This window comes from Pinus tabuliformis, chromosome 6 (genome assembly GCF_031772625.1).
Source record: "Pinus tabuliformis cultivar Carrire ecotype Pingquan chromosome 6, CPIR1, whole genome shotgun sequence".
Classification (NCBI taxonomy): domain Eukaryota; kingdom Viridiplantae; phylum Streptophyta; class Pinopsida; order Pinales; family Pinaceae; genus Pinus; species Pinus tabuliformis.
In genome coordinates this window covers 784,909,919-784,925,547 of record NC_142292.1, presented here as the reverse complement: position 1 = coordinate 784,925,547, position 15,629 = coordinate 784,909,919, and the positions used below count along the sequence as shown (strand labels likewise).

The following is a 15,629-nucleotide window of genomic DNA, read 5'->3' as shown; positions in this document are numbered from 1 at the left end:
CTGATCTTCATCCTTCGGGAACTCAAAAATAATTAAAGAGTGAAAAGATGGTAATGGCGGTGACTTAAAAGATCGGGAAAAAATGCGGGGCGCCAGATCACGACAAATGAATAAAGTAGTTGCTGTTGTTCTGTTCACTGCAGTTGAAATTATAATTTCAACACAAAGTCGCTTATGTTAACAACGGGACCTATATAGCCTACATGTGTTTCATGGCCTCCGGGGCTGTTGTGAGTTTGGCCTTGCTTCCACCCAACAAAGTGGTCAGGAGCGATGGCAGCAAGTCGACTCTGCGTAAATACTCCAATGTTAGCACAGAGGTCATGGAAGTTCTTAAGCTATTCGCCAACTGGAAGATGATGTTGCTCTTCCCTGCTGCATGGGCCAGCAAGTTCTTTTACACTTATGAATTCAATAACGTTAATGGCAAGATCTTTACGGTGAGGACCAGAGGGTTCAACAATGTTTCATTCTGGGGTTCTCAGATGTTAGGGTTTGTGATAATTGGTTATGTTCTCGATTTTAGTTTCCTGAGCAGGAAGAAAATAGGGCTTCTTGGCGTGGCCATCATTGCAGTACTGGGGACTGCAATCTGGGGAGGTGGTCTCACTAATCAGCTGAGATATAACAGAGATAAGCCCTTGCAACCGCTCGATTTAAGAGACTCTGGGTCTGCTTTCGCAGGGCCATTCGTTTTATATTTCAGCTATGGATTACTAGATTCCATGTTCCAGACTCTGTGTTTTTGGACGATCAGAGCTTTGGCAGATGACTCCTATATTCTGAGCAGGTACAGTGGACTCTTCAAAGCCGTGCAGAGTGCAGGACAAGCGGTGGGTTGGGCTACGGACAGGCAGAGTGTTTCTCTGCTGGAGGAGCTCATAATCAACTGGAGTCTTCTTACAGTTAGCTTCCCCTTCTTGATTATCCTCATTGCCTTGGTTGTACATGATGGTAAGACTGCTACGGCTACCTCCACAGAACCCGAAGCAGGCTGAAGAGAAGCAGTGGTCAAAGCCGAAAGGAAATAGTTTTGTGTCAAGCTGAAGGGAAATTGATCAAGCTATGCGTTGATCAATTTCTCAGAAACGAGTGTTTCCTTAGGCGAAGCCTTGTCATGATGTACGGTACGGTTTGTTGGGATTTTTTGTTTTTTTGCGTTTGTTTCTTCCTGAAAACAAGTTTGATTTATCGTATTTATTCTACAAATTTAGATCTGTCCTATGTCGTATATATTCTGTTGGAATTATTCTCCAGAATTATCGTACTCACGTTGCTAGGATGCAAAGCTATCATTGTATGATCTCAAAATAGACTTTCTTCTATTTGCTTGAAGCAAGGGGATGAAATCTAGATTTTGAGTCTATGGTTTTCCGAGTGTTCTGCCTTTTCTTTTACCTTCTGCTCTGGTAGCAAGTGAACCACTTTTCTTTACTCGGCTGTTCGGATGTGCTGGCACAGATTTGTCACACATGGTGGAAATATGGTCATCTGGGTAACTTGTTTGGCATTTCAAACAGATGACAAGAGACAGTAATAAGAGAGGAAATAGGATCAACAGCCATGCATCCTTAATTACATATTAGGTATATAATTATGCATATTTGAGATCTTCACGAAAGTTCAAATATAAAACTGCATAACCTTTGATTTTAAGAGTCTTAAATAACTCTGGTAGACCATAGATTTTATAACGCTTGGGTTCTAACTAACTTGCACATAGTTTTATTTTATTTATGACAGTTTTATTTTATTTATGAATAGATGTAAAACTATGTACAGAAAGATTATATAAACATTTTATTTAGGAATAAATTTATATGTTTATGCGAAAAATAGTTTATTAAAAAGATCATTTCCTCTAAAAATTAGATTAGCTCATAGTTTAATTACAGAGGAAATCATATTTTTTTTGAACATTTTTTATAGTCAATGTTCAAAATTTGATAGATATTTTTAAAAATCATAAAATTAGTTGTTTAATTTCTAATGACCCTCAAGGTTTTTCTAGGGTGTAGAATTCATTTATGTATTCAAAAATGCATTCTAAATAATAAGAATCCACAAACTTACTAAAATTTGTATTACCAAATTACCACAAAAAGTCAGTTTGTATATTAGTTATACTAAGTCATTGCTAATTAATTGTGATGACTATTACATGCTATATTGTTAGAAATATGACCGCTACATACAATGCCATAGAATGCCATGTGAATAACACCTCACATATTTTATGCCATAATTTCTGAATATGGTTGCCATATTCAAGCATGATTTTGAGATATTTTTGTAGTTTTTTTCTTTTAGCTTTTAAGGAAACCATCCAAAAATAAAAATCCTTAAAAGTAATATATTTGTCATTAGTTACTTCCTACCATAATTTGGGAAATTCTTTTCATAAAAATGGATAGGAATAAGATGCAAATAAATATGGAGTTCCTTCCCACCTTTATTAAAGTGATTAATTTCTCCACTTCACATCTCAATTTACTAGTTCCTACTATAGGATTCAATTGACCATTATTAGTCTATGTCAAGGATCTCACACTGGATTGTCCTGTGACCACTATTAGTTAAGAATTGACCAACGCAATTTATAATCTTTAACTTTGAGAGATAAATATTTATTTTTCAAGATTATTAAAAAAATATTTTTTAAATATTTGATGTGACCATAACTTGAATATCTTATTGCAACTTTTGCACAATACAACTGTCTCACGTATTTATTTTATTCTATAATTTATGTATATGGCTGCAATATTCACGCATTATTTTAGTATTGAGTGTAGTGATATTTGGCTTTTAACAATTCCAAGAAAACTATCCAAAAATATAATCTTTGAAAATAGTTCATACTATGGTAAATAACATCTTTAACATTAGTTACCTCCCATCATAAGTAACTTCATAAAACATGAATACTAATAAGATGTAAATACATACACTTAGTTAGTTCCCACCATTATTTCTGCTTTCATTGGCACTTATGTAGAGTAAAACTATAAATGTGTAGACTTATTGTGGTTAGTACCCACCAAAATAGTTTTTGATCCTGAGAAAGTAATTAATTTATCCACCCTTAGGTAAATAATATATTTACTATTAGTTACTTCCCACCATAATTCAAGCAAGTCTTTGTGTAAAAAATGGATATGAATAAGATGTAAGTAAATATACTTACCGGAAGTTAGTTCCCACCATTATTTATGTTTTCCTCAACCCTTATGTAAGTGTAAAATTGTAAATGTGTAGACTTGCTGGTGTTTACTATTATGCAAGTCCTTGGGGTTAGGAAAGCAACTAATTAATGCACTTCACATCCCAATTTATTAGTTCTTGGCCAAGCAAAACTATAGAACTCAATTTGTATATTGACCACTAATAATTTAGCATTGACCAATGCAAATTATATTTCCTAATAGTAGGGACTAAGTTTCCTTGAAACACTTGTTTAGTGTTAGATATTGGAATCAATTCAAAAGTGATATAACTCATTTATGTTACAAAGATATTAGGGATGATTCATATTAATTCTAGAATGTTTGGAGAAGTTTGAATTCTTAATGATATTAATGTGCAATCATATTTTAAGAAAATGCTTAAGTATAATAAAGAAAACAAAGTTTATATAAATTAATAAAATTATATAAATTAATAGTAAATTGTTAAAAAAATAATCTAATTGTTTTTTATTAATTATGCTTAATTATTTAACTAATGTAGTCATATAAATAGGTAACTAAGAATAGGATAAGGAACGATCAGGAGGATGGAGCGCTCTGTGATAGACCGTAAGGGTTTTGGTTAACCCCTTATTGTTACCTGTTACCACTCTGCCCGTGAACCTGTTGCTGCCTGTCGCTGTTACCTAGCCCTATTTTTCAGGTCCAGCTGTCGCTTTCAGGATGTCGACAGCTATAATGGGTGAATCAATGGAAACAGAGGAGGAGGTTGATTATTCAAAAGATCCGCATCCTAAACAGGTTATATTTGGGCACCCTAAATTTTCATCTGCAGAAGTAGGCCCTAGCCGTCCATCGAACCCATCGCCGCCTATTCCCTCTCCGGTGGTAACCCTGCTGGATCATTGCTCTACTCATCACTCTGCCAGGAATTCTCCCCGGGGCTCCCCTACTTTGGATCTTCCCCCTCTGTCCCCTGGGACCCTTCGCTTTGTATCAACTATTATCCCTCCGTCGCCCTCTTTTGATCTACATCCGCACAATACTACCTTCTTCGCTGCGACATCTTCGAGACCTCCTCTTTCAGCAGCCACAACCCCTTCTGCTTCCCTTCACTCGCCCTCGAGCTGTTTTGAGACTCCGGTTGTTAGGGTTAGACTTGCAAAACCAATCAATTTGGAAGGCTCCCCAAATCCATTAGTGGACCACCCATCTGCTTCGCGTACTGGAAATAAAAGAACTAAGTGTGTTAAAGCGACCAGAAAGGATATATCGATTCGTTTTGGAGATACCTCTGCTATCGGGGAAGCAACTATCATGGTGAGCACCATACTTAATGGACATGTCGAGGGAGGGTGTATTCGGCGACCTGGCTCACCCAATGGGTAAAGGAAATCTAGGGCGGGATCCTCAAGGAATTACCTGAAATACAAGTTTTACCTAGAGGCTGGTTTGCCCTACACTTTGCAAAGGAGAACTATACAGACTTGGTGCTGGCTAGATATTGGTGCATTGAGATGGTGTCGGTTCTGTTAAAGAGATGGAGCCCTCTCTTTGATCCGGAGAGAGAACAAATTAGGGCTGGTCTGCTGTGGGTTCGTCTGTCGGGGCTCCCTCTACAGTACTGGAGTGAGGATGTTTTCATGCACATTGGGAATGCTCTGGGGTCATATCTTTACCATGATCGAACCTTCGTTGAGTCAAGAAACAGAACCCTCGAGCACATCTTGGTATACTTGGATACCCGCGAAGGATTGGAGGAGAAGATTACCCTGAACTGGGGGAATTTACTAGGGTATAGATATTGGACTACGAAGGGGTTCCATTTAGATGTTGTCGCTGCCATAAGGTAGGGCATATATTCAAGAACTGCCCCTTCAATAAGAAACCGGAAGATATCCCTGCGCCATACAATGTACCTTCGAGGACTATCTCACCAGCCAACTTGCGTACTTCAGCGCTAGGACCTCCCATCATCAACCCTCAAAATGTATGAGGCGTCGCTCGCAAAACTCTATCGCCGTCGATCACCAGATCTTGAACTGCTGTTGAAGGTGCTATTGTTTCGGGTACATCTCTCTCTCCTCCTTTATCTTTTATTTCTCCTTGCTCCTCATTGCATATTCCATCTATGTCTGCTGCATATTACACATTACCCACTTCCTCTGTCTATACTCCATCGGCTCCCTCCTTGCATTCTCTCTCCTCCCACTCCTCTTCTCCATCCTCATCTCGGGTGACCAAGCATCCTTATAATCTCTGCCCTCACATTCATTCCCATGGATCCCATCTAAAAATTGCTGGTTTGGGTCTTGTAACTACCGGGTCGACTCCCTTGACTGTCCGGGGGAGAAAATCATTCATGTCAAAAGCTATCAGGTGTGCTGGAGCGTAGGTGGCCTCTGGCCGCCAATCCACTATTGACGGGGTTCTTAGAGCAGCGAACACCCCTGGAAATCTCCCTCCATGAAGTGTCCTTCCTTTATTTACAGAGGCTTGGCTAGTGCCTCTAAGAAACTAGCTTTGAATTTTTGAGACTGTTCCTGTCGATATCATTCTCCTCCAAGAAACCCTCGGCCCAGCTGATCCTGTCTCTATTGCTTTATCCTCTATTATCTCGGGATGGACGTTTTTGGCTATGGATGATACTGGTAGATCGGTAGGCCTCGCAATAGGCTACAATCCATCAACCATCAAAGCATAAGCTACCTAGGGAGGACAGGCGTTTATGGGCATAGACCTCTTTTCAGCCAACCTAGGGTACAGCCTTAGGGTTATTAACATATACGGCCCCTGTCAACAAAGGGAGAAATTTTAGCATCATTTGCTAGGACTATCCATATTCTCTGCTGACAACATCATTATTTGGGGTGACTTAAATTTCTCCCTGGGATATGGCAAATCTTGGGGATCCATGGCTCAAGTAGACTCGATCACAGGTTATATGTCAGACCTTCTAGAGAGACATAACCTGATTGATGTCCCAATGCACAAACCACTCCCTACTTGGAGGAACAGAAGAATTGGAGAGGCTGCACTTGCCCGCAGACTTGACAGATTTATCATGAAAGGACCTCCTATTCAATAGCTGCATTTCTACAAACAATGGGTTGGATCTAGAGGCATTTCGGATCACTACCCTATATACCTTGAGATCTTGGGACCTCACAAAAAGCCAATAGCCCCATTCAATTTCAATCATGGCTGGCTTCACGATCCTTCATATATCAATATGGTCAAGGAATTTTGGACTTCTAACCCGATTGATAGGTCAGAATCCTTGGCAAAAGGTTTCCGCTCTAACCTATCTCAGCTCAAGCACCTCTCTATCAAATGGGCTAGAGAAAAATACCAAAAGGAAAACTCAGCCCTTCTGCTCATAGAATAAAAAATCTCCACTTTATTGGATGAACGAGGCTTAGGGTTTTCCATAGCATAGGACAAATCCCACCTGGTGGATCTGGAAAACCGGAACTCAAAGATTTTAAAAAACAGAGAGGAATCCATCCATCTTCGAAGCAGAGCCATTTGGTTAAAATCAGGAGATGACAACACTCATTTCTTCCATAATTATGAAAAAGGTAGAAAGGTCAAAATACCATCTGGAATATCCCATTGCCAGAGGGGGGAGTGGCTGAATCCTTCTACAAGCTCTCACATCTGGGATCTTCTCACTTCAGGACCCTCTACAAACAACCTCTTGGCTCGACTATTGCTGATATCATCAACATTATTGGACACTTCCCTAGGTTTGTAAATGAGGATTATGCAGAGGCATTATATGATCCAGTGACACTTGGGGAACTTGAGGGCACTTTAAAATGGTTCAAAAAGGAAAAAATCCCGGGGCTGGATGGCTGGACCATTGAGTTCTACATTGCTTTCTATGAACTTCTCAGACATGATTTACTAAGGGTTGTGGAGGAATGCAGGGTATCTAGGTCACTTTACAATGCCATCAATTCGACATTCATAGCCCTTATTCCCAAATCAGACTCCCCTTCCTCCTTTGATGATTACCGCCCCATTTCTCTGTGCAACGTGCTCTATAAGATCATCTCCAAGATCATTGCAAATCACCTCCGACCTATCCCATCCCGTCATATTGCCCCTCAACAATTTGCCTTCCTTGAACATCGTCAGATCCATGAAGCCATCGGTTCGGCACAAGAAGCCTTTCACACCATTTGGACCAGACACCATAAGGCCATTATCCTAAAGATTGATTTGGCCAAGGCCTTTGATCGTGTTAGCTGGCTCTACATCAATATGCTCCTCATCCACCTGGGCTTCCCCAACAATTTCATCACCTGGATCATGGCTTGCATCACCACCCCCACCTTTAGTGTTCTCATCAATGGGTCGGCATCTCAGTTTTTGCACTCTGAACGAGGTCTCAGACAGGGTTTCCCTCTCTCTCCCCTACTTTTCTTGATAGTCATCGATGGTCTGAGTCGATTGATTGCTTCAACTAAAAGAAATGGGGATCTTTGTGGACTCAAAATATTTGATGACTGCTTTCTCACCCATCTTCTTTCTGTGGATGATGTCATGATTTTCCTTGATGGAAGCATCAGGGACTCTCGTACATTTTCTAAAATCCTCACCCTTTTTTCATCTGCCACTGGGATGCTTGCAATCATAAAAAATCATCAATCATTCTTACGAGAACTTCTATCCATGAGTCTCAATTTTCTTGTCAACTGTTTCCATTCTGCATTAGTCCCTTAGATCATGGAATTAAGTATTTAGGTTTCTAGATCAATCCAGTCAGCTAAAAGATAGCTGACTGGATCTGGCTCATATCAAAACTGGAAAAGCAGCTTAACATATGGAGTCACCGATACCTATCCAGAGCTAGTAGACTTGTATTGGTTAAATCTGTTCTGGAGGCAACACTGGTCTTTTGGATGGCTCTTGCATGGATTCCGAGAAACATCTTGGCAAGGTTACACCAATTATGCAATAGATATCTTTGGAATGGGAACTAGGACAAATGGATATTTGCATGGGTGGGATGGAAGAAGATAGCGCTACCCAAAAAATGGGGAGGTTGGGGACTAAAAGACCTACTCACATTTGCACAGGCTCTTGCAGCAAAAACGGGGTGGACATTACTCACAGGTCATAATCTCTGGACTAGCATCACATATCACAAATATATTTGGCCTTTGCACATAATGGATTGGATCCGGCTTCCAAATTGGCCCAATTCCGGCATCTCATCTGTATGGAAAGCACTTCTAAAATCCATGCCACTGATAAGGGAAAACTTGGTTTGGAAAAATAACAATGGATCTTTGGATCGTATCGGCACAGACCCATGGAATGGGTGTGGTGGCAGACATCTATTATCTGAGGCTCTCATATAGCACCTAACTTCCCTCGAGATCAAAGTTATAGCTGACATTGCGGATCCACTCAATACATCCATTTTTTAACAAGGCTGGAAATCAACACTTCAAATCAATCTTCCACCCCATTGGCATTAGGAATGGACCGATTATATAAATGCTTTGTCAGAATCTCACATCAGGATCAAACAGGGTCTGGATGAACTTATTTGGCATCAATCTGAGAATGGAATATATACACCAAAGATGGGCTATTTAGCACTGATCTCTCATAAGGTACCAGATCAGATCTCATTTTGGTGGAAGGCAATATGGAAACTCACTGCGCCTCCATGGAAAAAACTCTTTTTTTGGTGTATTCTAAAAGGTATAGTTCCCACAGGTGAAAACCTTATGCACAGAGCTATCTACGGGCCTACCTAGTGCACTCTATGTAAAAGTGCAACAGAATCGATTCTTCACCTGTTCCTGAATTGCACAGCCTTGATGAACCTGTGGCAAACCGTATCCACATCTATACACTTTTCGGGCTCTTGGGAAGGCGATGATATTAACAGAGCTTGGGAATCATGGTATAACCGTCACAAAGGATCTAAACTATAGATCCTTCCCATTATTATCAGCTGGTACCTCTTGTTGGCTCGAAACCGGACTATATTCGATGATAAACCTGTGAGTTGGCTGCATCTATCTACTCTTATCATATCAGCTTATAATGATATGCCTGAGCCTCCCCAACCTCGCACTCGAAGACCTCGCGACCCCCCGCATATCGATAAACGTACCCCTTGGGCCTTTTTTGATGGTGCTACCCAGCAGCAGGGATGCGGGGGTGGTTTTATCTTATACATCAGCGATCAACATTTCTATAAAGTCTGGATGGGTTTGGGGACTAGCACAAACAACTTTGCTAAACTCATCACTCTTCGTCATCTCATGCATTTCTCATTGGGACATAATTGCATGAACATTCATATTTTTGGAGATTCGAATATCATCATAGATTGGTTCAACAATATTAATTTCTGCCACACACATACACCCAGTAACATATTGGATGAAATAGATATATTGTAGGCTCATTTTATTGACATCACTTGCAATCATATCTACAGGGAACACAATAGCAGTGCCGACCAACTTTCCAAGGAGGCAATGACACTACCCCAAGGAGAGTGGATGATCCAGGAGCAGCATGGGTCAAATGCATACCAATACTATCATCGACCTTATATAGACCCACATTACCATAGGGCAGTTAGCCCATGAGCTGCAATATCTGACAAAATTTTTGATATCTTTGGACAACTTTTTGTATACAGTGGACAGAATCTTTTCTACAGAGCCCTGCGTGGCTAATATGTACATATAAATAGAACAACTATAAACGAACATCCTGCGTGATGTTTCTGGTTATATACTGATATCATAGATCATATACTGAGCCCTCAAAAGGTTGTCTGACTCTATAGCATATGCACTATGCATCTACAACATGTAATTTTTCAAGTTAATGAAAGATAACGATTTTTCTAGTGGAAAAAAATGTAGTCATATAAATTAAACTCAGTCTAATTAATAGATGAAATGGTCCTTTTCTATACACCTTTTTTAGTCAATTTTGTAGAAAATCTCATAAGGTTTCTAAAAAGCATAAGTGTAAGTTGTTTAATCTACAAAGCTTGAGTGAATCAATATTTTTTTTAGGGTGTTGAATCCATTTAACCATTTAAAATTCCATTATAAACAAGAAGAAATCACAATCTTTGTCAAAATTGTACTGTCATATTTTGGCAAAAAAACCCATTTTTTTCTATTAGCTAGACTCATCCTACTCATCCTAAGTTAAATGGTTTAGCTAGACTCATCCTAAGTTAAATGGCTACTATATTTTGGCAAAAAAATCCATTTTTTCTATTAGCTAGACTCATCCTACTCATCCTAAGTTAAATGGTTTAGCTAGACTCATCCTAAGTTAAATGGTTGCTAAACGCCAATAGTAATCAATTCATAATTAGGAATAAAAAATCCATTTTTCTATTAGTTAAACTACCCTAACTGCATTTTTTAGCGCATCTCCTCCCCCTAGCATATGCACAACAACATTCATGACGTTTGATCGTAGGTCACCTTACTAATTAGGTCCATCCTCAACCGGTTTTTTTAGTGGGACTTGACCTATAAATTATGGTTATTATTAATAATTATAGAATGAATTATTATATGAGTTAAACATATATATATGTTTAAAAAAACATGTCAATATTTTTAACCATGAAGTTTCACTTTCCAAATTACCATAGAGATTCTTAACCTATGAATAGACTTTGTTACTAATGTAGACTACATTCACTTTTTCTTAAACATAGTAGCCCTAATCCAAGTTTCCCTTTAACCCTTTAGATGACTTCAATATCATTATGGAAGAACCCTACACCTCTTTCCTCACTCAAGACTTTGGATCATGATTTTTTCAATGACAACGTTCTTAATCACATTCCCAATGCCCTTAGCATGTGCGGCTTAAGAACTAATATATTATATAAAGTTGAAGATGATGGGAAAATTTGTAAGTAAAATTATATGTCTTTTAGGTAATGGATCACTTTGCAAAAGTACATAAAACAATGGTTTTAAAATTTTCTTAACAACATAGAAATGGAGACAAATATACCATATCTAAAACACAAGACATTAAAATGATAAAGGAGTTCAACCCTCTCCTGGGATACATCTCCTGGTTCAGCTTCCATTGTTAGGCCTCTTTCATTAACTGCTAAAATTTGTGTTTACATGGATTTAAAGTGCTCGGAATGTAAAAATTATGTCTCCAATTGCTCTAGAACAGTAGAAAAAACCCAAGATAGGCTCTTGTTGGGCTTAATTTGGCCAAAAAATGAAGAAGTTATACTATAGAGAAGATTTTCTACTAATTAATATACAAACTAGATTGATTTGCTAGCTATTCTATGAATTCCTCAATTCGAGGGCCCACCGAGTGCCAATTTCATTTGGCAGCGACAAGATTCTTATCGATTCGGGCGCAATTTGTTGCATATTTGGAAAATATGTGCCACATGGGTTCATGCGCTCGGGGGCTGTGGCTAACTGCCTACCCCCATCGACATTTGGTTCCATAAGCCATATATGTTGGGTTTGGCCCCCATTCTCCGTACCCATCATCAAGCTCTCTGTGTAGTCTGCTGCGATTTCATGGTATGGGTCGAGATAGTGGGTTAGGCTTAACAACTAGCCCCCTTAATTGTTATCACTCCAGTACGGTGGTAATATATATGTGGGTTCCAAAACCTTGTGATGGGGCTAAGCCTGGACCCTAAGATACCTTCTGCCTATGGTCTCATGGGGGGTAAGCTAACCGAGGGTCGGGGCTTAGCCTCAACCCTGTCCCCCAACACTTCAATGCCGAAACATTATATATGTATTCACAACTATGTATATTAAGTTCCACTATGTAGTCTATCGGTAGAGCGCTATGATATTTATTCAGAGGTCTCGTCTTCAATCCTCCCCGGTGGAAGTTTGACTGTAACCAAAAATTTTCTTAGTACAAAGGTGCCACTTGGCAACTTGTGATCGAGCCACGTGGCACCCAACTATTGGGCCACTTTAAAACTCTAACCACCAATCAAAACATGCCAAATCGAACCAATCACATGAGGCCACTTGGTAGCTTGTCATTGTCCCACGAGGTATAGTCAGCTTTCTCAGTCAGCAATCCTGGATCTAACGTGTAAATTTTTTACCTATTTGGGAAAACGATCAGAATGAGATATTGGGAGCATATGATATCTATTTTGAGTGATTCAAGTTATGTTGGATTCAGGTTGTTGAGACAAAAAATTTGACATAGGTCTCAAGAACTTTTAAACAATTTGAATTTTGCACACTTTATTGATCCCTTAGATCACTCCTCCCCACTAGAAGATTTTGGACCTCCAAAAGACTATTTTCAGTCAACAAACAGATGAGGGTACAATTTTCTCACCCTTCCAATCTCAATCCATTTTGATTTTCCTGGATTTGTACCCTTGAACCTCACACGAAGGTACTCCATGTTCCCTCTTTTTAAAGTTCTTGTTTTTTTATCAAGGATAATATTCTCCTCCCATTCTTCAAGAAATTCAAGAGAGAAATATTGTATTGAAGGAATCTGAACATACTCTCAATCAAATGAGGCTCATATAATCTCTAGTTATCAACATTAACAACTACATAAATTTGCATATATGGAGGAAAATTCAACTGAAAGGCATTATTACGAATCTTTTCTAAAATCTTAAAAGGTTGATACCTTATTGGTTTCAATTTTTTACCTTCTCCTTTAAGCCAATCCCTGCTATTGTAATTCCAAATTTCGTCTCCAACCTGAAAATTATGGTCAACATGATGCTTATCATACCTTGTCTTGTACTTGGCTTGACTATTTTCTAGCTGTCCTAGAACCATTTGATGCACCAATTGAACTTCTTCAATGAATTGCTTAGCCTTATCAATGTCACTATGTCCATCAATAGAAACATCTTTCCCAAAGATGAAATCTAAAGGAGATTTTGGTAAGTATCCAAAGCGTAACTCAAATGGATATGTTTGAGTCAATGAATTCTTTGCCCTGTTATAAGCATGTTGAATGTAGTGTAAGTTCATCCCAAAGCTTAGAATGTTTACTGTAATAACCATGAAGAAGACGTACTATTGTTATGTCCATCACTTATGTCTAACCATTGGTTTGTGGATGGAATAATGTGCTCTTTTTCAACATGGTTTCCATGAGTCCCAATAATATTGACCAAAATTTCCTTACAAATCGAGAATATTGATAAAAAATAATGGATTTGGGCAACCCAAAATGTACCCATAAATTTTGAAAGAAGATGTGTGCAGTCTGTTCATCTGTAACTTGCTTCTAACAAGGCATCAATATACACATGTTGCTGAAATGATCCACCACAACATAAATATAATCATGATTTTTCCTAGACATAGGCATCCCTCCTACAAAGTCCATGTAAACACTTTCCCAAGGATGGGAAGTAATTGGAAGTGGAGTATATAATCCTAACTTTCTATTGCTAGGCTTACTAGTAGCACATAAAGAACATCCTCTTACAATTCGTGACACACTTTCATTCATACGAGGCCAATAAAAATACCTTTGTAATTGTGCCACCCTGTTACCTACACCAAAATGACTATCAATAAGAGAATTATGTGCTTCCCTTATGATGTTGACACTTTCACCCTGTGGAATGCATAACTTTCCAAGATGATACAATATTTTATCACGAACATGGTAATCTAATTCCTCTACTTGGTTACCTTGAGACAATGTTTCATATGCATCTTTAAAATGATCATCTAGAGAATATTTTTCAACACAACTCTCATGCATGACAAAATTATGCTTAAGAATAATTGGTGCAATAAAAATTGGTCTAGATAGCATATCAATAACTTTGCTATAGATTCGTTTATTATACCTTATCACCAAGTGGAATTGCAGCAAGAAACCCTTCCATCTGAAATGCCTCGCTTGTTGTAGTTTGGCTTATGATTGAAAGTATTGCAATGGTTGATGATCAATGTGAATGATAGTTTCCTTTCCAATCAAATAGTGTTTACATTTTTTCACACTTTGTGCAAATGCATACAATTATTTTTCATATGTAGGATAATTAACTACTGCACCATTAAAATTTGCATTTTGGTAACAAATTAGCTTACCATGTTGCATCAAGACTTCTCCCATGGCATAATCACTTGCATCAGTTTGTATCTCAAAGGGATGTCTTAAATAAGGAAGTGCAAGAACTGGACCTATGTTGATTCTCTCTTTCAATGCATTGAAGGGTTTCTGTTGGTTTCCTCCCCATTGAAAAACCCGTTTTACACTTTTCAAGGCATGTAATGGAGTTGAAATTGACCAAAGGTTAGAAATGGACTTTCTCCAGTATTAGGGTGCTCCCAAAAGGCTCCTAACCTATGTTACATTATTGGGTTTAGGCCAACCCACAATGACTTTGACCTTTGAGGGATCTATCTTCAATTCACCCCCTCAAAAAATATGTCCCAAATACACTAACGAGGTCTTTCCAAATTCACATTTAGACATATTTAAAAACAACTTTTATTTCTTTAACACATATAAGACTTGCCTAACATGCTTGACATGTTCTTCATGAGTTTCGCTAAAAACCAATATGTCTTCTATATAGACTATCACAAAGTCATCAACAAAAGGTCTTAATACATCATTCATAACGCTCATGAATGTTACAAGAGAATTACAAATCCCAAAAGCCATAACCAACCATTCAAACAAACCTTGCCTTGTTTTGAAAGTTGTCTTCCATATGTCTCCTTCAAGAATCCTAGTCTAATGATAGCCACTTCTTAAGTCCAACTTAGTGAAATATACAACATATTTCAACTCATCAAGTAAATCATCAATTGAAGGGATGGGTTAATGATTCTTTACCATAATCTTGTTCAACGCTTTGAAATCCAAACACATACACCATGTACCATATTTGTTTAGTACTAAAATAATTGGAGACCTGCATGGTGATGTGCTTGGTCTGATGACCGCTTTATCAAGAAACTATTGGATTTGTTTCTTGATTTCTGCATTCTCCATGACTGACATCCTGTACATGTCAATGTTTGGAACGGGACAATCTTTCTGCAATTGGATCTCATGTTGGATTCCTCTAAAGATATTATCATATGTGTTAACAACCTCAATAAAATCATATTTTAATCTTGCATCACATCCTTGGAGGGCTTCATTTTCAACATTTTCTTTGGGTTTTATCATCAAGAGTACAAAATTCTTACTAGAATTGACAAGCCTCTCCATTTTTTGAGCATTCACAAGTGATAAATTCAACTTCTTGCTATGTGCTCTAACAATGTACTCAATCCCATTTTTAAACAAGTGATATTTGTTCTCATGGTGATGAAAGGTGACTCTCCTGTCATATAGATATGGGCTTCCTAAAACAATACCACAAATGTCAAGTGGAAATACATCAAGCTCTACCTCATCTATAAAGTTTGCAGTGATCGA

General features: G+C 38.3%; 1 pseudogene; it reads left to right on the top strand.

Moving 5' to 3' along the window:
• The first annotated feature begins 203 nt into the window (after positions 1-203).
• On the top strand, positions 204-998 carry LOC149261093 (UNC93-like protein 1 pseudogene; annotated as a pseudogene).
• The last annotated feature ends 14,631 nt before the right edge of the window (positions 999-15,629 follow it).